The following is a 24310-nucleotide window of genomic DNA, read 5'->3' as shown; positions in this document are numbered from 1 at the left end:
GATTCTGAACAGTTGCGTTTTCATTTTCATTTGTTTCCATGAATTTTTTTAATTTTTCTTTAATTTCCTGGTTGACTCATTCATTTTTTAGTAGGATGCTCTTTAGCCTCCATGTATTGGAGTTTGTTCCCACGTTCCTCTTGTGATTGAGTTCTAGTTTCAAAGCATTGTGGTCTGAAAATATGCAGGGAATGATCCCAATCTTTTGGTACCAGTTGAGACCTGATTTGTGACCTAGGATGTGATCTCTTCTGGAGAATGTTCCATGGGCACTAGAGAAGAACGTGTATTCTGTTGCTTTGGGATGCAATGTTCTAAACATACATGTGAAGTCCATTTGGTCCAGTGTGTCATTTAAAGTCTTTATTTCCTTGTTGATCTTTTGCTTAGATGATCTGTCCATTTCAGTGAAGGGGGTGTTAAAGTCCCCCACTATTATTGTATTGTTGTCGATGTGTTTCTTTGTTTTTGATATTAATTGGCTTATATAATTGGCTGCTCCCATGTTAGGGGCATAGATATTTAAAATTGTTAGATCTTCTTGTTGTATAGAACCTTTAAGTAGGATATAGTGTTCTTCCTCATCTCTTATTATAGTCTTTGTTTTAAAATCTAATGTGTCTGATGTAAGGATCGCCACCCCAGCTTTCTTTTGGTGTCCATTAGCACGGTAAATAGTTTTCTACCCCCTCACTTTCAATCTGGGGGTGTCTTTGGGTCTAAAATGAGTCTCTTGCAGACAGCATATTGATGGGTCTTGTTTTTTTATGCAACCTGATAGCCTGTGTCTTGTGATTGGGGCATTTAGCCCATTTACATTCAGGGTATATATTGAAAGATATGAATTTAGTGCCATTGTATTACCTGTAAGGTGACTGTGACTGTATATTGTCTGTGTTCCTTTCTGATCTATGCTGCTTTTAGGCTCTCTCTTTGCCTAGAGGACCCCTTTCAATATTTCTTGTAGAGCTGGTTTCGTGTTTGCAAATTCCTTTAGTTTTGTTTGTCCTGGAAGCTTTTTATCTCTCTTTCTATTTTCACTGACATCCTAGCTGGATATAGTATTCTTGGCTGCATATTTTTCTCATATAGTGCTCTGAATATATCATGCCAGTTCTTTCTGGCCTGCCAGGTCAGAAAGAAACCTACCATTGTAGGTTACAGACCTCTTGTCCTGATATGCTTTCAGGATTTTCTCTTTGTCTCTGAGACTCGTAAGTTTTACTTCTTAGATGTCGGGGTGTTGACCATTTTTATTGATTTTGAGGTGGGTTCTCTGTGCCTCCATGGTTTTGATGCCTGTTTCCTTCCTCAAATTAGGGAAGTTCTCCGCTATAATTTGCTCTAATATAACTTCTGCCCCCCTCTCTCTTTCTTTTTCTTCTGGGATCCCAATTATTCTAATATTGTTTCGTCTTATGGTATCACTTATCTCTTGAATTCTACCTTCGTGATCTAGTAGTTGTTTATCTCTCTTTTTCTCAGCCTTTTTATTTTCCATCATTTGGTCTTCTATAACGCTGATTCTCTCTTCTGCCTCATTTATCCTAGCAGTTAGTGCCCCCATTTTTTATTGCACCTCATTAATAGCCTTTTTGATTTCGACTTGGTTAGATTTTAGTCTTTTATTTCTCCAGAAAGGGTTTCTCTAATATCTTCCATACTTTTTTCAAGCTATAATACACTTTAATGACCATTCAGGGCTGTAGCTCCTGGGCATTAGCTTGATAAATCTAATAAAGTCATATCAAGGAACAAGTCATAAATAGGCAGAGAGACTCAATGATTTTTTTGAATAGTCTGCACATCCAGGGACATCCTTTAGATTTCCCTTTCTTTTTCTAATTTTAAAGTAGTTTGACTTAGCTTTTGTTTTGTCACTGGTAACAAAATAATATTGGCTTACATAATACAGAAGAATGGAAGGAACAAGAAGTGATTGAAAAGCAGGGACCCTCCAGCAGAGAGGCTGGGGAAATTATTGAGAAGGGATATTCCTAATTTTCTTACATTTATAGAGTAGAAACTCATTTCACTTTAATTACCCACTCAATAAATGTTTTGATTTATCTCCATTAATGAGACCCTGCAAAAGACTGGCCTGGCTGAGCAAATTTTGAGATCTCTAGGTGAAACATAAAGCAGAAGAAGGCTAATATTTATTATTTAGTATACAAGACCAGTCTTGTTTCATTCAATTTTATTTAAAAATATTAAGGTTTGGTAGATACTGGGAAGAAATGCATTTTTCAATAACCAGACATCATTTATTTAACTTATACTTTGTTGCAATATGTTTTATATTATTAGTCATTTCACAACCTAACTTCTGCCTCCAGAAGAGAGGCTGCCTCTCTTGCCTGCATCCTCTCATCTCTTCTGTCTTCTCCTCAGTGAATCAGTTTTACTTTTTTCTCTTTCTTGTCCCTTCTTTCTCATTTCTTTCAATGAGAGGGAGAGAAATAATTAATGTAATTAATATGACCTGGGCAAATGACTGATGGGTAAACTGCAAATTGTTTTCTTAAGACAATACCATGATATATATGTTGTTATGTATCCACCAAATGACACAGTTTCCATTTTTCATTCCACAAATATGGGGAAAGAAAGCAATGATTTACTTGGCCTCACATCTTAAATAAAACTAAACTCTTCTGAGAAGCTCTGTTTTCTGATGGTCATGTCTTACTCTGATAAAGGCTGTTGCAATGGGTAGAAGGGAGGTAAATTTGAGTTTATAACGAGAATGATCCTTTATCATTCCCAACAGGTCCTGTGCTCTGAGTTGGCTGTAATGAAAGAAGAGCCTCATGACTCATAAAAAACATAAATACACTTCCTAGTAACACTTTGTTCATTGCAACTATGCTGGACTTCGCCCCAGGATGCCTATGGGAGTGTCTTATCCAGGAGCTTTTACAGGAATTACTCAGGTGAGAAGGAGTTTAGAAGAACAATGTTAGTGTCCCTTTCAAAGAGTCACTCAGGTATCCTCACAAATGCAGAGCGGTGTGAAGGGAGCTACTATCACTATTAAACCATGTGCAGACTGGACCTACAGAGAGGCTTCCAACTGGATGATTTGAACCAAGAGTCCAAAGGGGAGAAGATATGAGGAAGATGACTCCTTGTGAAAGGCTGTTAAAGGATAAATGAGTGGCCCTAAAGGGTAGGAGCTTAAGGAAGGGATGTTTAGCCACACATTAAAAAAAAATGCCCTCTGGCATTCTCTGGCTTATTCCTTTCCCCTCCCCTCTTGAACCAATGCATACTTCTGCCATTGGGAAAGAGGCTCTGTATGAATTGGAATATATCTATATTCATAATAGAGGAGGGGCTTAGAAGATGCTCAAAGGAATAGCAGTCATTTTTTTTATTGTCCTGTCCAGATTTTTTTCCATCCCTCTTTTCCAATTCAACTCTATCAGCCGTGATTCAAAATAATGGCATCAGATTGAGTTTCCATGAAAGTAATGTCAAATAAGTCACCTCTCCTGTACACTAATCCAATTATTGTAGGTGTTTAGAGGGATTCTGAGGTCTGGCCTAGGCTTACATAGAGTGCTAGGACTAAGTAGTGATGGCTGCAGTACATGGGAGAGCAGAGGGACATTGTCTGTGCCTTCCACTTCCCAACCCCCATCTTTAAGAACATATGTAGGCACAAATATGATTTTTAAATATTTTATTTATTTATTTTTATTTGAGAGAGACAGAGACAGAGAGAGAGCCCACAAATGGGGGAGGAGCCAAAGGAGAGGGAGAGAGACAGAGAAAAATCTCAAGTAGACCTCGCGCTGAGCACAGACACTGACACAGGGCTCAAACTCACGACCCTGAGATAATGACCTGAGCTGAAATCAAGAGTTGGACCCTTAACCAACTGAGCCACCCAGGCACCCCCAAATATGGTTTTTAAACCTATTATAGAAATAATTTGTTATCGGGACTGATGCTAGGGATCTGGAACTTGCAACCATGCCAGCATTAAATCACAGTAACTACAGTTGATCCTTGATATTCTTGAAGGAATCTCTTCAGAGTCTTTGCAAATCCTCAACCTTTGTAACAGTGCAGAGCATTTACTAATCATTTATTATGTGTCAGACACTGTTACACTTCTTTATATGCATTATCTTTTTTTTAATCTTTAGAACAGCATTATGAACTAGGTGCTTTTATAAATTAGGAAATAGTTTTAGGGAAGTAATTGTTCTTGATTACAAAACATAGTTAACTACTTTGTTCTAAGGGAATAGCACTAATTGAGATAAAGATGCAGGATAGTCAGGTAGGGACAGTCACCAGCTCATAAATTCCTCTTTCATACCAGCCTCAGTACTAACCCATTCAAATTCTGGTGAGGTGTTTTGCATGCACTGTCTCATTTAATCTCCACAATTACTCTATTGAGTAACTGTGGATGTTTCTTTTTTTTTTATTTTAAGATTTTTATTTATTTATTTGACAGAGAGAGAGACAGCGAGAGAGGGAACACGAGCAGGGGGAGTGGGAGAGGGAGAAGCAGGCTTCCCGCGGAGCAGGGAGCCCGATGCGGGGCTTGATCCAAAGACCCTGGAATCATGACCTGAGCCAAAGGCAGATGCTTCACGACTGAGCCACCCAGGCGCCCCTAACTGTGGATATTTCTAAACAGTGACTGGCATGGTCAATCACCCATAGTTAAACTGAATTTATACACACCAAGGAATAATTGTCCCAATTATCTTTCAAGACTACATTTAGAAGAATACCTTCTTGAGAACAGGAAAACAAGTAAGCAAGACATTGGGGTCCATATTCATTCCCTATAATGGAATCATTCAATAACATTGTGCTGATGTGTCAGTATAGAGGAGAGCCAGAAGGAGTGGGATAATATATTTATGTGTCTCTAATATAAGATAATATCAAACACAATTTCATTGCAGGTGAATGTTTTATAAATCTCACTTTTTTTTTTGTAATTCCATATGTATCTTATGTCTCTTTTTCTAGTTTTTTTAAATGACTTATTTTAAGGACTAAAACCAGCTATGGAAATGGAAACATTAGCAGAGAGAAGGAGGGAGATATTATTCCATCACCTGTGTCTCCACTCCCTTACATAAACTGCCTCTTGATAATCTAGTTCAAGTTTATTTGTTTTCATTAGAACTTTAAAGCACCATTTCTCTTTTTGATCAGTGAGGTCAAATCATGCTAAGCTCATCCTCAGTCCATTTGCTAGGAAACCCACATACAGATGGTGTATAATTCATATAAGGAGGCAACAAACTACAAACATCATCCTTCAAATTCAGACTTTATAATTATTACAGAGGAACAGCTAGTTGCTCCCACTGTTTCTCACATGTATCCTGCTGTCCTTAATTCCTATAAGTATTCTGCTGTTTCATCTGAGAGACAGTGAACATTTTGGGAAGAAGGCTCCACTGATAGAAATCTAATCATTTCAGTACCATGTTCTTAGAGAGAAAATGTCTTATAACTAACAAGTTGCAGAAAAGAGCATAAGGCCTATGTATGAAACGGAAAGCCCCCAAAATACCTAGGTATAACTGTAACTCTAAATGAAATAGAAGACAAGGCTAGCAAGTGCCACACTATCATGAATGGGGCTAGGTCTCTGGACTTCCTCATACTCAGGTTCAAATCTTCTGACCACTTCCAACAAGCCAGGTGGCTCTGGGCAAGTTATATAATATTGCCGAAACTATTTACTCATCTGTGAAATTGAGACCATGACACCTAGGGTTGTGGTGATCATTAAATGATTGACTGTGCACACATTATCTAGCATATAAAGAATACTGACAAAAGAGAAATAAAGTACATAATGAATTGTACAAACAAGTGAGATTTATAAAATATAGAGTTTTATAATTTAGTAAAGACTATTTATTTTCCTGGAACTGCCCCAACCTTCAAATAGACCAATGAAACATTTCAAGAATATCTTATTTGAAACAATGAAAGATTAAGTTATTTTTCTGCAAAGATTGTAAGCCAGGGGCCACTGTATGAGAGCATTTTATCCAAGAAGGAGGTTGACAGAAAGAGATGTATAGCATGCATAAATATGCACATACACACAGGGGGTGATATAGAAGCATAAAGGAGTGGAATCTAAGCCAACCTGGATTCAAGGAATCACAGAAAATTTCTAGGAGTGAAGATTTGAATTAGCTTAAAAAATAATGCAAGTAAAGTACAGCATAAAAAAGGAAACAGCATGTGCCAAGATTTTGTGGAATCATTGAAGAGATTCAAGTTTTAGAGAAGGAAAGAAATTAAGAATGGTTGGAGTTATAGATTATGAACAAAGGCCTCATATAAATTGTTTAAATTTATTTTTAAATCCACATCCCTTAACTGCAAAAGTGATGTCAACTGCAAATCGGTAATGCTGATAATAGGAGCTCTAACTTCTGAGGAAGGAGAGCTGAAAGCTTTGAATAATATGTCAATTCAAGGAAATAAAATGGAATAAAATTATAAAGAGGGATGATGTTGAATAGGCAGATGGCCCACATTCTTAGTAAACAAAGAGAGACATATATTCTTATATGATTTTTCTCCATCTACTTAGGTACATGTAAAATGCCCCCCCCACTTACATTCTATATCTTTTCCCTTCTTTAAACACTTTGAGGTGGCATTCTATACAAAGCTATGGATAAGTAAGTTTTTCCTACCTGTGCCTGACTTGCCAATGTGATTTGTGTATTCTACAAATGTACTACAAATTTTCTTTTGTCCATATACACAATACCTGTACATACAAAAGCTTCCCTAAGTGATAGAAACTCTAAGCATTTGAGAACCACTCTAGGAAGTGGTCTTCAGACCTCAGACCAGGGTTACCTGTAATGCATGATTTCCATTGATGTGCATCCTGGCCACAAAGTATTTTTTCCTCTGTAATATTTTATCAGAAAATATCTATTCATTTTCAATTTTATTTTATGTTTCATACAGGCATGTGAATACAGTTTCAAACCCAAAGAAAGCATCTGGATAATTTCCACTCTGATAGTTCCTCTCTTGTCTAAGCTATAAACTGTTTTATATTGTATTACAATTATTATAAACGGTGTTGCAGCAAATGAATAGGGGTTTTGGAGACAGTCCTGAGTTCAAATTGGATCTCTAACATTGCTATATCTATGAACTTTAAATATTTATTTAATCTCTGCATATCTCATTTACCTTATTTTAAAACTGGGATTAATAATACTGACTTTATGGTAGATGTTAAACAAAATGATGCATATAATCTTCCTTGTTCCTTACACAGAAGTGAGCCACAAACATTAGCTTTGCCTTCTTTGTAGTAACCCAAATATCCATGAGGGCAGTAGCCTTTTGTAGTTTGAGCCAAACATCTTTCAAAACATCTGGCTGAGTAAAGCAAATGTGGGTATTCAAAAGTAAGTTAAAAGGTGAATAGCAAGGAGTATAATCCCAGGAGAAGTAATTAGTTATTAACATTTTTCAAATATATGGAAGGGTTAAAAGCAGGTGAGAGATTATGAGACATCATAATCATCATAAAGATCAGTGTGTTTGTGAGTGTGTGTGTGATGGGTGCTGTTCTGAGATGTCAAATTAAAACCAGCCTTTCCTATTTTACCATGGTACAGTTCTTTCATAATTTGAAATGAGAGTCCAAGTCCCTCCTTCTGTTGTTTGGTGCAGGGAAGAGGGTTGTATTCTTTTCAGGACCAAGACTGGCATCTGGTTACAACCTAGAAACCTGATGTGACAATGAGGAGATACTTTTTTCAGAAGTCCATGCTGTTCTCAGCTGGATCACACGGCCACAATGGAGGGTATCTGGTATGATATATCAGCAAAGAGTCTTTTTTTTTTCTTTTTGATCCTTAAATCAGGGACAAGCCTCAGTCAATTGGGATGTTCCGTCCTGAGGTGCTCTAATCACCCAATATACAATCTCCCTAGAGTTGGTCTTTATCCCAGATGCCCTGATGCTGCAGTTAAATGCTGCCTGTGGTCTTGGAAATTATATGCCACAGTAACTAATTACAGGTTATAAAAATAAAAAGGGAATAGGAAAGTAGCCTTAAAGTAAGTACTGAGCAGGCAGAGTCAGGGGTGGACCTAAGCTAATTGGCTTCCTGACAGTTCTTCTCCAGGGTCTCCAGGCGGCCTTTTATTTTAATTAGTGTTTGGAAGATTAGAGTCTTCTCAAAGCCCTCAGGTACAGTGTGGAATGGCTCAAGAGAATACACTCTGGAATAGGCCCTGAGGTTTCAAAACTCAAACCTGATGTCATCCAAGAAGGTGCAGTTGCAGCTTACGGTTAATTATTTTCCTTACTCAACTTCTCCTATAACTAGGGACAAGTGGTCTTATTTGCATTTTATGGGCAATATAATGCTGCAGCTAGGAACTGTTTTCTCTGTGAAACAATTGTTGGATTAAAATTCAAGTGTCCTATGCCTAAACCTGATTTTCTACCTATGATAGCTCACAGCTGGGTCATTAATAAATGCTATTGTTTTAATTACTTATGTATATTGTGTTCAGTTTGCCATTGTTCTAGTTTAACTTGTTTAATCTCTTTAATTAGACAACTGATCAAACACAGATAAAGTAGAGGTCTTCACTTCCAGTTGTTCTAATAATGATATAAATTCAGAAATTTATCTAGCAATATATTCTAAGTCAAATGAATTGTAGAAAGTAGGTGTATAGAGGTAATAACAGCCTGTGATTCTAAGGGACATGTTCTCAAAGGACATGACATTTAAGTAGAATTTTTTTAAATAAGTGCACCTTAGATGGGTAGAAAAAATGGAATAAGAACTTATAAGCCTGCAAAATACATCTACTGATGCAGAATCTTGAATGATGAACTGAGAAGAATCCGCCTGGCTTATTCAGAGGTTTTATCCTGGGTTGAAGAGGGAGGGAGATAAGAGAGACCAGTATGGTTAGAGCAGATGAACAAGACTGGTTTGGGACTAAGGGTGTTGGATTTTTACCCTATGGATAAAGGAGAGTAATAGGAGGGACAACTTTGTAAGATAATTCTGGTTTATGTGTTCTAATCATGAATTAAAATGAAGCAACCAGGGGCGCCTGGGTGGCTTGGTTGGTTAAGTATCTGCCTTCAGCTCAGGTCATGATCCCAGGGTCCTGGGATTGAGCCCCACATTGAGCTCCCTGCTCAGCGGGGAGTCTGCTTCTCTCTCTCTCTCTGCTGCTCCCCCTGTTTGTGTGCTTTCTCTCTCTCTGTCAAAATAAATAAATAAAATCTTTAAAAATAAATAAATAAAATGAAGGAACCAAAGTTGGGGCTTCAGATTGTATGAAAGCCTCTCATGGTTCAAAAATGGCACAATGAATGTCTATATAAGGGAAGGAGTGGAAGTAGAGACAATGGAGAGAAATTCTAGACGTATTGTAGAGGACAGTCTCTTTGTGACAATACTCTTTTCAGGAGTCCTGCCTTTTTTTCTTTTCTTTCCTCACGGGGACTTATACATGTTGTGTACATGGTGAGCATTCAACAGGTATTTGTGGTACAGAGAGAGATTAGCTTAGAGAAGAGAATGTGGGAATCAGGCAGAAAGACTTGGTTTAATTTTTTGGAATTATCACTTATTGGCCGTGTAACCAAGAGAAAGCATAAGCATCTTCTGTACCTTATTTTCCGCTATTGAGATGATCCTCAAAGGAGTTGGAACTTCTGGCTTTTACAACCCCCTAGGTCCTTCCCAGGTGATTGCATTTATACTGCGCTTTCTTCCTTTTATTTTTTTCTTTCTTTCTTTAATATTTCTTTATTTGAGAGAGTGTGCATGTGCAAATAGGGAGAGGGAGAGAGGGAATCTCAAGCAGACTCTGTGCTGAGCATGGAGCCTAACATGGGGCTCGATCTCACAACCCTGAGATCATGACCTCAGCTGAAACGAAGACTTGGCCTGCCTACCAGACTGAGCCACATTGACGCCCCTATACTGTGGTTTCTGTACCCCATAAACACAGATGGTTCCAAACTGTTTCTTCAGTCCACATTTCTCTTCAAAATTCCAGGACTTTTTATCAGCCTGTTTGTGGGAAATCTCCATTCAGACAATTGCAGATATCTCGAAATCAACAGATCAGAAAATAAAAAGAAATGTTCCCCCAAACTTTTCCACCTCATCACCATCAAGAACCTCTCTCCTCCTGCACTCTTTATCCTAACAAGTAGTAACTTCTCTACTTCAGACTTTTCCTTTATCAGAGGAATTGTATCTCAACCACCTGGGGAGAAAACAAACTTATATCTAGGTGAAAGATGGTTAAAGCCCAATGGGATAACTCTTCCAAAGGCAGTTTTGCGTTACTACACGTAATAATACCTTATATTTGTATGACTTTGTATAGTCCATAAAATGCATTTTTAAAAATCCCGTGGCTTAAGACAAAATAATCTATTTTTATGGTAAAATTTATTCTGTAATGAGAGGTTATCAGAAGAAAATAATATTATTGGTTAAAAAAAGCACCAGACATCAATTATGCTTCCTTATACACAGAACCAACCATCTTTTCTAACCAAAAATAGTCTGGGTCTATTTACCCTGGATTTTCAGTCATTTGTAGTTGTTTACTAAGTACTAACTTAAAAAAAAATGAGTGCATGCTTCTCTAATGTTTATTGTGTCTACAAATGATTCAAGGATTAGAGGGTGCACATGCACACAGGCATATACAGTTTACGTACAAGAAGGTGAAACAGCTGCTTCCCAAACACAAACTCCAAGATACCATATAGCATAGACTGAGGACACTGGTGTTGCCCTGTGGTTTAGGAGAGTCTGCATTCATTCTCTCTCTACTTTTTTAGCTACGTTTTTCATGCCTTGTGCTTCCAAATCTCAAAACATCACAGGGACACCTCACTGTAGACTCTCCAGGAATCCTGAAATGAGAAATCTAATAGGGCACATTATATAACTGGAGGGAAGGCAGGTACTCCTCTTTGAATGGAAACCAGTAATAAACCAAGGTCTACCTTCCTCGGTCCAGAGTGGAAGGGAACCCTAGAAAAATCTTCAAGAGTTATTATTACTCTGACTGTTCCCTGTTAAGGATAGCATGAAGAATTGGACAAAGAGATTGTGACCTCTCATTTTATTTTATTAATGTATCTTAATAACTTTATCGTGATATAATTCACAAACCATAAATTTTATCCCTTTAAAGGTAGAGTTCAATGTTCTTTGAAGGTTCACAAAGTTGCAACTACCACAATCGAATTTTGAAACGCAATCTAATTCTGTCCCTCCGCAAGAACCCCAGGCACTTTACAGTCACTTCTATCTATGCCCCTCCCTCTAGCCCTAGCAAACATTAATGGAATTTCTGTCTCTATAGATTTACCATTATGAAATGGTAAATGGAATCATACAATATGTCATCTTTTTGACTAGTTTCTTTCTAGTAGGATAAAGTTTTCCAGGTTCATCCATGTTTTAGCACATATTGGTACTCCACTGATTTTACTGCGGGATAATATTCCACTGTATGGATTTTTTTTCTCTATTCATGAGATGATGAAAATTTTTCTCACTGCTGGCAATTATGAACAGTGTTCCTATAAACATTTGAGTCCAAGCTTTTGTGTGGACGTATTTTTTCATTGCTCTTGGGGATATAGGTGTGAAATTCCTGGACCATATTGGTAACTCTATATTTAAACTTTCGAAAAACATCTAGAGTCAGCCAAAGCAGCTGTACCATTGTACATTCTTACCAATGGTATATGAAGGCTCTAATTTCTTCACATCACTATCAAAACTTATAATTACCTGTCTTTTCAGTTGTAGCCATCCTAGTGGGCATAGAGTGGTAGACTGTAGTTTTGATTTTCATTTCCCTAATAACTAATAGTGCTGAGCATCTTATGATGTTATGAACCACTTGCATATCTTCTTTGTGAAACTTGTATGCCTTGGGGATGGATGAAGAACTTAGGTTTTTGACAGGAAACTTTTCCAGATTGATATTCATTCACAAAGGAAAAGTCAGGCATTTATATGACCAATCAGTTTTGCAAAGTTTTTAGAAATATTTGAAAAGGACCGCAGCTGCAGTCCTATAGCCAGTGATTTACTCAGTGAAGCATGGCATTCAATTACCCAGTTTTTAAAATACGTATTTTAGCAGTCAGTGTTAACAGGTCACAAAAAAATGCATTTAGTCTTCCTCATATCCAATCTGACTATATGATTTAGGGGTCACCTTGTACACAGGACACTCTTCACACTCCTCATACAGGAATATGGGGGTGAGATGGGTGGGGGCAGCATGTTGAAATGTTCCAATAACTCATCTAGTACCTGATGATGAGAGAGTGCTTATTGGCAGCCCAGTGAGGCTTTCATTTTGAGATGATCCAGAAACTGGAGATAAGAGAGGTATATGAATCAGTGAGTATGGCTAGTGTCACTGTCATAGAATCCCTATATTTGATACCAGGAAATCTGACTTTTACTGCGTAGTCTGAAGGAAATGTTTATAGATAACATTTATTAAAAACTTGTACTCCAAATCACTGCACCACACTACCCCTGCCTAACACATTAGATATCTCATCTCCATACGACTAAAATACACATTTACTATTATACCAGTTCCATATGTTATGTAGTATTGTCATGGGCTCAAATAAAAATGGCAGATATGAAAATGCTTGTAAAATTATGCAATACTTTGCAAAAGTAGTATGTTAAACTTTATACCTACAGAAGCTAGCCAGGTCACATGGAGTGTGATCCCTTCTACATGGCACAAGCACCATCGAGCTCCATGGAAAGTGGGAATGTGGCCTTAGAACTTGCAAGAGTCCCCATTTTAAAAGAAACTGAAAAGCTATGACTTTAATGTAAAATCTGAAATTTAAATATTATCTCAGAAAGGGTATGCAGGTTAAAAAAAATGTATGGGCTCTGTCTTGAGATATCTGTACCAAGTGAATGGAAAATTGTATTGTTACCAGAAGCCCTTGAACAGTAGGGAGGAGACTAATACTATTGCATGAATTCTGGAGGTCAGTTAACCTCCTGGTGCCTCAAGTGCCTAATCTGAACATGATTATGATAACAGGAATTTGGGCCAAGTGTTCTTTCAATTCTGTTTATATAACCAGTCACAACTTTAAAATCTTAGATTCTCATGTTAGCAATGGCCTTTGTCTTTAAGCATCTTGCATTGCTAAGAAATGAAAAATAGATGAAAAAACGTAGGAATCATTTTACTAGACAAATACAAATACCACTCCCCCAAATTAACTTTGGTCTTCACTTATCAAACGAAGGACTGATTAAAAACAGGGAAAGAGAAAACTAAAGGTGGGTAACTTGTCGGAGGACAAAAAACGGACATAGAAACCAAGACTCTAGATATGGAATGTATTTGGAGCATTTGGATCAGGGAGGTTAACAAAAAGTTAGGTTTCAAAAACTTATACTTTGGGAAACTGTAAAACAACCTTAAAGGAGAGAAGTCAAAGGAGGACATAGCAGGTATTTTTAATACCCAAAGGGCTGTCAAATGGGAAGAGAGGTTAAATTTGTTCTTTATGATCCCAACAGTGGAATTAGCCACAGTGAGTGGAATGTACTGGATCCTGCATTGCTCATATATTGGAAAGCATTTTCCAAACTACCTACTTATGGACAAGGCTTCTCCAAGAGGTGACGGATGTCTATCAGTAGAGATATGTAAATGATGATTAAAGTGATACTTGATGGAATGTTCCAAAATGGATTTTAGCATTTGATGATTAAAGTGATACTTGATGGAATGTTCCAAAATGGATTTTAGAGTAAGGAGGCGGGAAGCAATAGATAAACTAAAGGTTCAAGATCCTTAGCTTTTTTTCTAGTCTATTCAGACTGAAAAGCTAAGCATCAGATAGACTGAATAGACTATTTCAAGTCTGAGTGTCTATGGGAGTAATACAGTTAGCAGGTTCTTCAAATCTATTCTAGCCCAGAGATTGTCTTTAAAAATATTCTACTTAGCTTATACTCTGATCTAGTCACTGTGATGATTTCTTTTTACATTCATTATATTACACCTTATCTTTATCCCAACTCTCTGGGGGTATGTTAGAATTTACAGATAAGAAAAATTGAGGCTTTGAGATGTTAAAAACCTCGGTGTGATGGACCAGAAATTTTATTTCTGATAATTTTGACTTCAAAACATTTTCATCACTACACATACTGCATATAGTGTCTTTTTGTATGCCTAGAATACATAGGGTATATTTGAGACTTGAAATATGCCTCTAGGAAAAGAATAATACCCGTGGTAAGTTTGTGAGCAGAACACTCAAGGGGAACATTTGAGATTGCCAGTTTCTGGACTTACCCTGATCTCAGCTGGCTTCTGGAGTTTAGGAGTAAAATTAATTCAAAGGGCAGGGACAAGGATGCAAGAACAAGGAGGCAAATGAAAATCTGAGAGAAATTTATTTTTAAAATGTAATGATATTTACTGAATTCCAAGGGTTGTCTGTCCATGTGTAATGCAACCTTACTCTCAGTGTAATACAGAGCTTTCTCAAAATGAACTGGATAAGCAGAAATGTAATGAACATGTAAAGCAAGCCAATAATACAAATACAATCAGGATGACCTGTCCCAGTGGAGGGAGCTGTGCCCTTGGTGCTATAAATTTCAATTTCCCATGTCTCCACATCAAAGTAATGCAGAGTGGCTCTTTGTGATGATCAGGCAATTCTGTTTACTTATTTCTTCCCCCAGGATAGGAAAGGAGAAATAAGAAAATCATGTTTTCTTTTTTTTTTTTAATCCATTTAAAGCTGACTGAAATTTTCTAAATTAAAATGGGATATGGTTAAATAAAGGTCAGTCCAGCCTTGGTGCTTTCTTCATTAACAGTAAATCAACATCTAGCTGTCTTTGCTCCCACCCCTTTTACTAAATCAAGATGCTTGAAGGAAGATGTCTTCGATATGGGCTAGTGAAACATAGAATATATATCCAGAACCATCAATAGCAGAGGCAAGAGGCAATTATTTAAGTCAATATATTTATTTTATGTGCATAACAGCACTGTAAATATAATAATTAGATTTCATACTATACTATTAATTCTAGACATAATTACTTTTCTACAGAAAAACAGTGAGCCAATTGCATTGTACAGTTGTGCTTACTCAGAGGCTTTCGTTCCTCCAGTTACAGAAGTGTTAAAAGTCATATAGCCTCCATGACATTCTGTAGTACTTCCCTTTTTAATGAAGTCTCTATGTTGAGAGTCTTTCTGTAGCCCAAAATGTACAAGCTATCTGGAGAGGTCGGATGGATTTCTGTCAATAAATATGGCCTGAAGTGAAAAGAAAGAAAGGCAATAATCAAACAATTTAAGGGGACAATTAAAGTGGAGTAAAAATAATGTAGCCATGAAGCGTGTTTCAAAGTAATATTTGGGTTTGGCCTATGTTCAGAATGTCTTAGGAACTGATTAAATGTTTCATCATTAGAAGAATCTGGTGACTAACTGGATGAGGAAGAGGTTCACTCTGAAACCCATATGAATGTAAAATTTAGGATAGGAGAGACAAGTAAAAGTAGGTGAATCTGTAAATTCATTTATGTGGTGTTGCAACTAGCACTATTAAACATTAATTGTAATTTGCAGTAAGTACATCTGTGAACTTAAAATAATTAAGAAATTGTTTTAGAGCCACCACTTAAGCACTTCTTTACAATTAAGCTTTTAATTTTGAGATGATTATAGATGTATAACAGTTGTAAGAGATAAAACAAAGATCATATATACCCAGTTTGAAAGGGGATATGTTGTAAAATATTACTATAAATGTATCAAAAGCACAATTTTGACATTGATACAGTTTAGATACTTAACAGCTCTATCCCTCATGTTGCCCTTTTATAGCTACACTTAACTTCCTTTGAACATTATTGTACATGTTTTTGTGTGCACGCAGCTTTTATTTCCCTGGGAAAAATGTCAAAATGTGCAGTTATTGGGTTACATGGAAATTGCATGTTTAGCTTTATAAAAAGTTGCCAAACTGTTTTCCAGAGAGGCTGGACCATTCTACATTTCCATCAGCAATCTAGGAATAACCCAGTTTCTCCACATCCTCGACAGCATCTGGTGTTGTCACTTTGTTTTTATTGTTGTTATTGTTTTAGTTTTAGTTATTCAGATAAATGTGTAATGAAATCTCATTGTGGTTTCAATTTGCATTTCCCTGATGGTTAATTATGGTGAATATCTCATGTGCTTATGCATCACCTGCAATTATATTCTCTTTGGTGAAATGTTTGTGCCTTTTGCTTTTTTATTTTTTTACTCTTAAAATATTCATTTTTCTTTTATTTTATTGTGGTAAGAACACTTAGCGTATCACTTAGCATAGAAATCCTAACAGATTTCTTTTTTGCATCCTCATGTTTATTTTTAAAGCAGAATATTTTTAATGAATGAGATGTTTGAAGTTCATAGGCATAATCTGACCAAGTTTATTACACAAATATTTCCAATTATCAATTTTTAATAAACCCACATTTATTTATTTTCATTAATCTTATGGGCAATGAAAAGATCTCATCTTAAGTGATCATGACAAATAATTTAAGGTCAGCAAAATGTTCACCTCTAGTTACCCAGCAGGAAGTGTGGGCAAACTAGTTAGGTCCAGATATGCTGGTGGTGGCAAGGAGAAAAATCACACTGTCAGAGAGATTAAATATGTCCTAAGGGTAGTATGACTTTTCACACATTTTAAGGAAATTCCATTAAATTTTGCACTATTTATTGTGTTCCTGCCATGTTCAAGACACTAGATTAAGTAGAAGTAGTGGTAGGAGGAAAGATTTAGAGATGAATAAACCATACCTTCTTTCTCATAATTACAGTCTAGAAGGAAGAATAAAAGCAGTGTAGATATACCCATATACAAGGCAAAATATAGTCATTAATACAAAAATAGAAACATTCATGTAATTGTTTATTGGCCAAAATGTTTTTCTAAGTACTTTTAAAGATAAAAGGTTGGGGCATCCAGCTGACATCGACTGCATTTAAAAAATCTGCCCAGGGCCCAAGCATCTTGGGAAGAAACTTAGACTATTTTATTTATTTTTAAAGATTTTATTTATTTATTTGACAGAGAGAGAGAGAGACAGCAAGAGAGGGAACATAAGCAGGGCGAGTGGGAGAGGAAGAAGCAGGCCTCCTGCTGAGCAGGGAGCCAGACACGGGGGCTCAATGTGGGGCTTGATCCCAGGACCCTGGGATCATGACCTGAACTGAAGGCAGACACTTAACAACTGACCCACCCAAGCGCCCCAAAACTTAGACTATTTTAGAAAGAGTCTCCAGCTCTGATGCTGAAGTCTTCCACATCACTTTATTCTATTCTTGGTCTTCCAGATTTGTCTCCAATAAGAATTTAGAAATACACTTCTGTAGGTGGCATCCAGCCAACATAGCGTCTGACACCATAAGTGCCTTTAGGGGATCCAGGCTGTAGATCCCAGAACTCAAAAATACATATTGAATGCCACCAAATAATCTGTGCTCCTTCTACCTTGTTCTTGACTTGATATGAGTCTGTATTTTTCACCTATCCTTCACTTCCTTGCTCTGCCCTGGGCCAAAGCCCGGACTCTTTGCTTTTCTTCCCCCTCACCCCCCAGCTTTTTGAGGTATTACTGACATACCAAGTATAAATTTAAGGTATGAAATATGACAAGTTGATACATGTATATATTGGGAAGTGATTACCACAATAAGGTTAGTAAAAACCTTCATCCCCTCACATAATAACCATTTGTGTGTGTGTGTGGTGATAACATTTAAGATTTACTCTCTTAACACCTTTCAAGTATATAACACAGTATGGTTAATTACAGTCACCATGCTGTGACTATAATCCCCAGAAATTACTCATCTTATGGCTAGAAGTTTGTACCCTTTGACCAACATTTCACCATTTCCCCCACTTCCCACCCCTGACAACCACCCTTCTACTCTGTTTCTGTGAGTTCAGCTTTTTAGATTCTACATATAAGTGAGATTTTTACAGTATTCATCTTTCTCTGATTTACATTACTTAGCATTATGCGCAAAAGATACATCCATATTATTGTAAAAGTCATGATTTCCTTCTTTTTTATAGCTGAATAATATTGTATTACATATATGAAATATTACATATATGTAATATCTGAAATATTTATATTTCCTTTATCCATTCATCCATTGATGGACAGTTATATTGTTTCCATGTCTTGGCTATTTTAAATCATGCTGTAGTGAACATGGGGGTAAAGATATCTTTTGAGGACAGTCATTTAATTTTCTTAGTTTATCTATGTAAAAGAGGAATTGCTAGATCATATGCTAGTTCTATTTTTAACTTTTTGGGGAACCTCCATACTGTTTCCTACAGTTGCTGTACAAGTTTACAGTTCCATCAACAGTGCATCAGACTTCCTGTTTATCCACATCTTTTCTAATACTTGTTGTCTTTTGATAATAGCCATCCTAACAGGTGTGAGGTAATATCTCATTGTGGTTTTGATTTACATTTCCCTGATGATGAGTGAGTGATATTAAGCACATTTTCATGTACCTTTTCATGTGGCTTTCATGTACTTTTCATGATGTTGGCTATGTGGATGTCTTCTTTAGAAGATGTCTATTCAAGTCCTTTGTCCATTTTTTTAAATGGATTGTTTACTCTTTTGCTATTGAGTTGTATGTGTTCTTATGTGACTATCTAGTAGACTTTAATATTGGGTAGAGTAATTTCCCCCACTTTAAGATTGCTTTAAATATCCTAGGGTCACTGCCTTTCCATATAACTTTAGAGAAAGCTTGTCTATATCCACTAAAACATTCTGAGATTTTGGTAGGAATCTAATTAAGCCTAGAGATCACTTTCAATAATTAATATGTTTACTATGTTGAGTCTTCCAATTCATTAACATAGTATGCCTCTTCATTTATTTATGTCTTTTTCAATATGAGAAAACTTTCCTTGGAGATTTTGTCTGGGCCATTTGGCAGTTCTCAGTTGAAGGCTTGTGATGCTCTGTCTTGATATTTAGGAGGCAATAAGGAAAACCCAAGAACTCACCACCATGTTATTCCTCATGTCCTGAGTTTCCTAGGCAGTATGGCTTCTGTTTCCTATCTTTCAGAGACTTCTATGGTTGCTGTTGTGCAATTTCCAGAGCTTTTTAATGTAAGAGGGAGGATCTGAAAGAGATGGGAATACTCTATGTTGGCATACCCATTGTCCTATCTTTTTTTCCTTTTTAATGCAACTTAAGCTGAAATTTTAAGACCTGAGATTGTCACTTTATTTCTGTCAAAAGCGTAGCATACAAGACACATATATTATACATCTACACACATACACACACACCTGCATACATTCACACATACACACACATGTTTAATTGTCATGTTCAGCACAAACTTTTTTCTCCTTATTTAGGTAGGCACTTCATCACAATTAATCAAAAGTGGTGATGACTTAATAATTCACTACTCTGTTGCATTATTTGGATTTTTAGTATCAATTTCTTGTTGGAAAAAAGTTCAATGCTGTGGTCACAGCCAAGGCCATTACCAAATCATTTCAGAATCTTATCTTTATGTTCCAATCCCTAGATCCATTCTTCATACAATCACAATTTTCAGAGTAGAGGCTTGTGTACTTATAAAAGAGATAATGACTTAATTATTGACACATTAAGTGTTCTTTTAGTTCCATTCTCTCTCTCTCTCTCTTTAAGAGCAATGAGTCATTTAGCTATATTTGTCCAAAAATTGGGAAGGAATATGTAAGTGCAAGTGCAGAAAAGCATCTAAGAAATTATCACCAGTCGTATTGCAGGGACAGAGAAGGAATAAATCTAAGTGTTTTAGATGCTATAAACAAGGTGCAGTAAAAAGAAAGACATGTTTCAGAAAATTACTAGTCTTCTATAAACATAGTTGAGGAAGAACTATCATGTATGTGTGTTTTTCCTTCTTATCTCTGCATGGTAATATTTTTATTTAAATAGAAAGTTAAACTTTCATTCAAATTTTCTTTAAATCCAATTGATTCTCAATCTTTATAAAATTGCTTCAATGATATAAGCATAAGATAGTACAGTATAATAAATCATTACACAAAAAGTCATCAAACATAAACCTAAGTGTAAAACAGTGAGGTAATAAGAAGTTATTGAGATTACCTCATAACAGCTTTTCTTTTCTAAAAGCATTTCTTATTTATAATAAAATGGTGTATTATTACCCACATACAATAAGCTATCTGATTTGTGCACACATAAAGGATAGAGTAGAAACATTTTGATTTCTTACTTAGGTATCTCATTTATACTATTACATTTTAGTATAAAGGGCCATCAAAAATATGCTGCTTGTGGTAATATACTATTACATATCAAGTAGTAAAATTATCCATTTACAGAAGTAGAAAGGATCCAATGCCTTTTTGCAAGAGTTGAGGATTATATATTACCTATGTCCTTAGGAATTAAGACTAAGTTGGAAAGAAGATAGTTTATGGAAGGGTTTAAGGAGGGTGAACAAGATGATGAAGGATATAGAACTAAGATTTTAGAGCCAAAACTGCTCTAAAAATTACCATGCACAGATGCTGGGTCTATCAAGTTTGTGTCTTCAAATAATTGTACCTGTTTCTGCCAGGGGGTACTGAGCCATCAGAGACTGAATGTGAAGTTGTCTGTATGCAAAAGCAAGTTTTCTGAAACTGAGCCTGTAAAGGTTGATAAATCCTCTTGGACAGATTGGAAGTTAACCATACTTTAAAAATTCAGCCCCTTGGTACATTCTCTGATTCATGAACAAGTTTATCCAAAGAAACAGAAACAGTAGGATACATATAGACATATGTATGTACATCCCCTATCTATCTATCTATCTATCTATCTATCTATCTATCTATCTATCATCTATCTATCTATCTATCTATCTATCTATCTATCTATCATCATCTATCATCTATCTATCTATCTATCTATCTATCTATCTATCATCATCTATCATCTATCTATCTATCTATCTATCTATCTATCTATCTATCTATCATCATCTATCATCTATCTATCTATCTATCTATCTATCTATCTATCATCTATCTATCTATCTATCTATCTATCTATCTATCATCATCTATCATCTATCTATCTATCTATCTATCTATCTATCATCTATCTATCTATCATCTATCTATCTATCTATCTATCTATCTATCTATCTATCATCATCTATCATCTATCTATCTATCTATCTATCTATCTATCTATCTATCTATCATCATCTATCTATCCATCTGATCACATAGTAGGATACATATTTACAAACATACAGAGAGAGAGAGAGAGAATTTGAAGAAAATGGCTTATGTAATTTTGGAGGCTGACAAGTCCAAAGTCTGTAGGGCAGACTTGCAGGCTGAGGAAAAGAGCTAATATTGCAGTGTTGATGCAGAATTACTTCTTCTGGAAAATGACTTTTTTTTGGTCATTGTTGAGGCCTTTCAGTTTGGATCTGGCCCACTCACAGTATTAAAAGTAATCCTTTACTTACAATTAATGATTGTAGATGTTACTCACATCTACAAAATATCTTCACAGCCACACCTAAGTTAGTGTTTGGTGAAATAACTGGGAACTATAGCTTAGCCAAGTTGACACATAAAATTTAACTATCATAAGTTTCAATGTCATCTTCTTAACTCCGGCAGTAGTGATCATTCACAAAAGAGAATGTTGAAAAACTGGTGAGGCCTGGTTTAGGGTCACTTTGGAAAGGTAGTTAAGATAATAGCCCCAACAGCAGTGAGACTATTATATTTCCATTCTGATTTTTTTAAATTTTATTGTATTATGTTATGTTAGTCACCATACAAAACATCATTAGTTTTTGATGTGGTGATCCACAATTCATTGTTTTTGTATAACACCCAGTGCTCCATGCAGTACGTGCCCTTCTTATTACCCATCACTGGGCTAACCCATCCCCTCACCCCGTCCCCTCTAGAACCCTCAGTTTATTTCTCAGAGTCCATCGTCTCTCATGGTTCATCTCCCCCTCCGATCCCCCCCCTCATTTTTCCCTTCCTTCTCCTACTGTCCTCCATGCTATTCCTCATGTTCCACAAATAAGTGAAACCATATGATAATTGACTTTCTTTGCTTGACTTATTTCACTTAGCATAATCTCCTCCAGTTCCATCCATGTTGATGTAAAAGTTGGGTATTCATCCTTTCTGATGGCTGAGTAATATTCCAGTGTATATATGGACCACATCTTCTTTATCCATTCATCTGTTGAAGGGCATCTCAGCTCTTTCCACAATTTGGCTATTGCAGACATTGCTGCTATGAACATTGGGGTGCATATAGCCCTTCTTTTCACTACATCTGTGTCTTTGGGGTAAATACCCAGTAGTGCAATTGCTGGATCGTATGGTAGCTCTATTTTTAACTTTTTGAGGCATCTCCACAATGTTTTCCAAAATGCCTGTACCAACTTGCATTCCCACCAACAGTGTAAGAGGGTTCCCCTTTCTCTACAACCTCTCCAACATTTGTTGTTTCTTGCCCTGTCCATTTTTGCCATTCTAACTGGTGTAAGGTGGTATCTCAATGTGGTTTTGATTTGAATTTCCCTGGTGGCTAATAATGATGAACATTTTTTCATGTGTCTGTTAGCCATTTGTATGTCATCTTCAGAGAAGTGTCTGTTCATGTCTTCTGCCCAATTTTTGACTTGATTATTTATTTTTTGGGTGTTGAGTTTGAGAAGTTCTTTATAGATCTTGGATACCAGTCCTTTATCTGTAGTGTCATTTGTAAATATCTTCTCCCATTCTGTGGGTTGCCTCTTTGTTTTGTTGACTGTTTCCTTTGCTCTGTAGAAGCTTTTTGTCTTGATGAAGTCCCAAAAGTTCATTTTTGCTTTGTTTCACTAGCTGTTGGAGATGTACCTTGAAAGAAGTTGCTGTGGCCGATATCAAAGAGGTTATTGCCTATGTTTTCCTCTAGGATTTTGATGGATTCCTGTATCACATTGAGGTCTGTCATCCATTTTGAGTTTATCTTTGTGTATGGTGTTAGAGAATGGTCAAGTTTCATTCTTCTGAATGTGACTGTCCAATTTTCCCAGCACCATTTATTGAAGAGAATGTCTTTTTTCCATTGCATATTTTTTCCTGCTTTGTCAAGATTATTTGACCATAGAGTTGAGGTTCCATATCTGGGTTGTCTATTCTGTTCCATTGGTCTATATGTCTGTTTTTGTGCCAGTACGATGCTGTCTTGGTGATCACTGCTTTGTAATATAGCTTGAAATCGGGCAACATGATACCCCCAACTTTGTTTTTCTTTTTCAACATTTCCTTGGCGATTCGGGGTCTTTTCTGATTCCATACAAATTTTAGGATTGTTCGTTCCAGCACTTTGAAAAATGTCATTGGAATTTTGATCGGGATAGCATTGAATGTATAGATTGCTCTGGGTAGCATAGACATTTTAACAATGTTTATTCTTCCGATCCCTGAGCATGGAATGTTTTTCCATCTTCTGTCTTCTTCAATTTCTTTCATGAGTGTTCTGTAGTTCCTAGAGTATAGATCCTTTACCTCTTTGGTTAGCTTTATTCCGAGATATCTTATGGTTTTTGGTGCTATTGTAAATGGAATCATTTCTCTAATTTCTCTTTCTACAGTTGCATTGTTATTGTATATGAAAGCAACTGATTTCTGTGCATTGATTTTGTATCCTGCCACATTACTGAATTGCTGTATGAGTTCTAGTAATTTGGGGGTGGAGTCTTTTGGGTTTTCCACATAAAGTATCATGTCATCTGTGAAAAGAGGGAGTTTGACTTCTTCTTTGCAAATTTGAATACCTTTATTTCTTTTTGTTGTCTGATTGCTGTTCCTAGGACTTCTAGTACCATGTTGAACAACAGTGGTGAGAGTGGGCATCCTTGATGTGTTCCTGATCTTAAGGGAAAGGCTCTCAGCTTTTTCCCTTTGAGGATAATATTAGCTGTGGGTTTTTCGTAGATGAATTTTATGAACTTGAGGAATATTGCCTCTATCCCTATACTCTGAAGAGTTTTAAACAGGGAAGGAGGCTGTATTTTGTCAAATGCTTTTTCTGCATCAATTGAGAGGACCATATGGTTTTTCTCCCTCCTCTTTTTAATGTGTTCTATTGCATTGATT

This window comes from Eumetopias jubatus, unplaced genomic scaffold (assembly GCF_037043125.1).
Source record: "Eumetopias jubatus isolate StellerSeaLion01/CBP00866 unplaced genomic scaffold, mEumJub1_p1.0 scaffold_17, whole genome shotgun sequence".
Classification (NCBI taxonomy): Eukaryota; Metazoa; Chordata; class Mammalia; order Carnivora; family Otariidae; genus Eumetopias; species Eumetopias jubatus.
The sequence above is the reverse complement of the archived record's forward strand: the minus strand, read 5'-3'. Positions refer to the sequence as shown.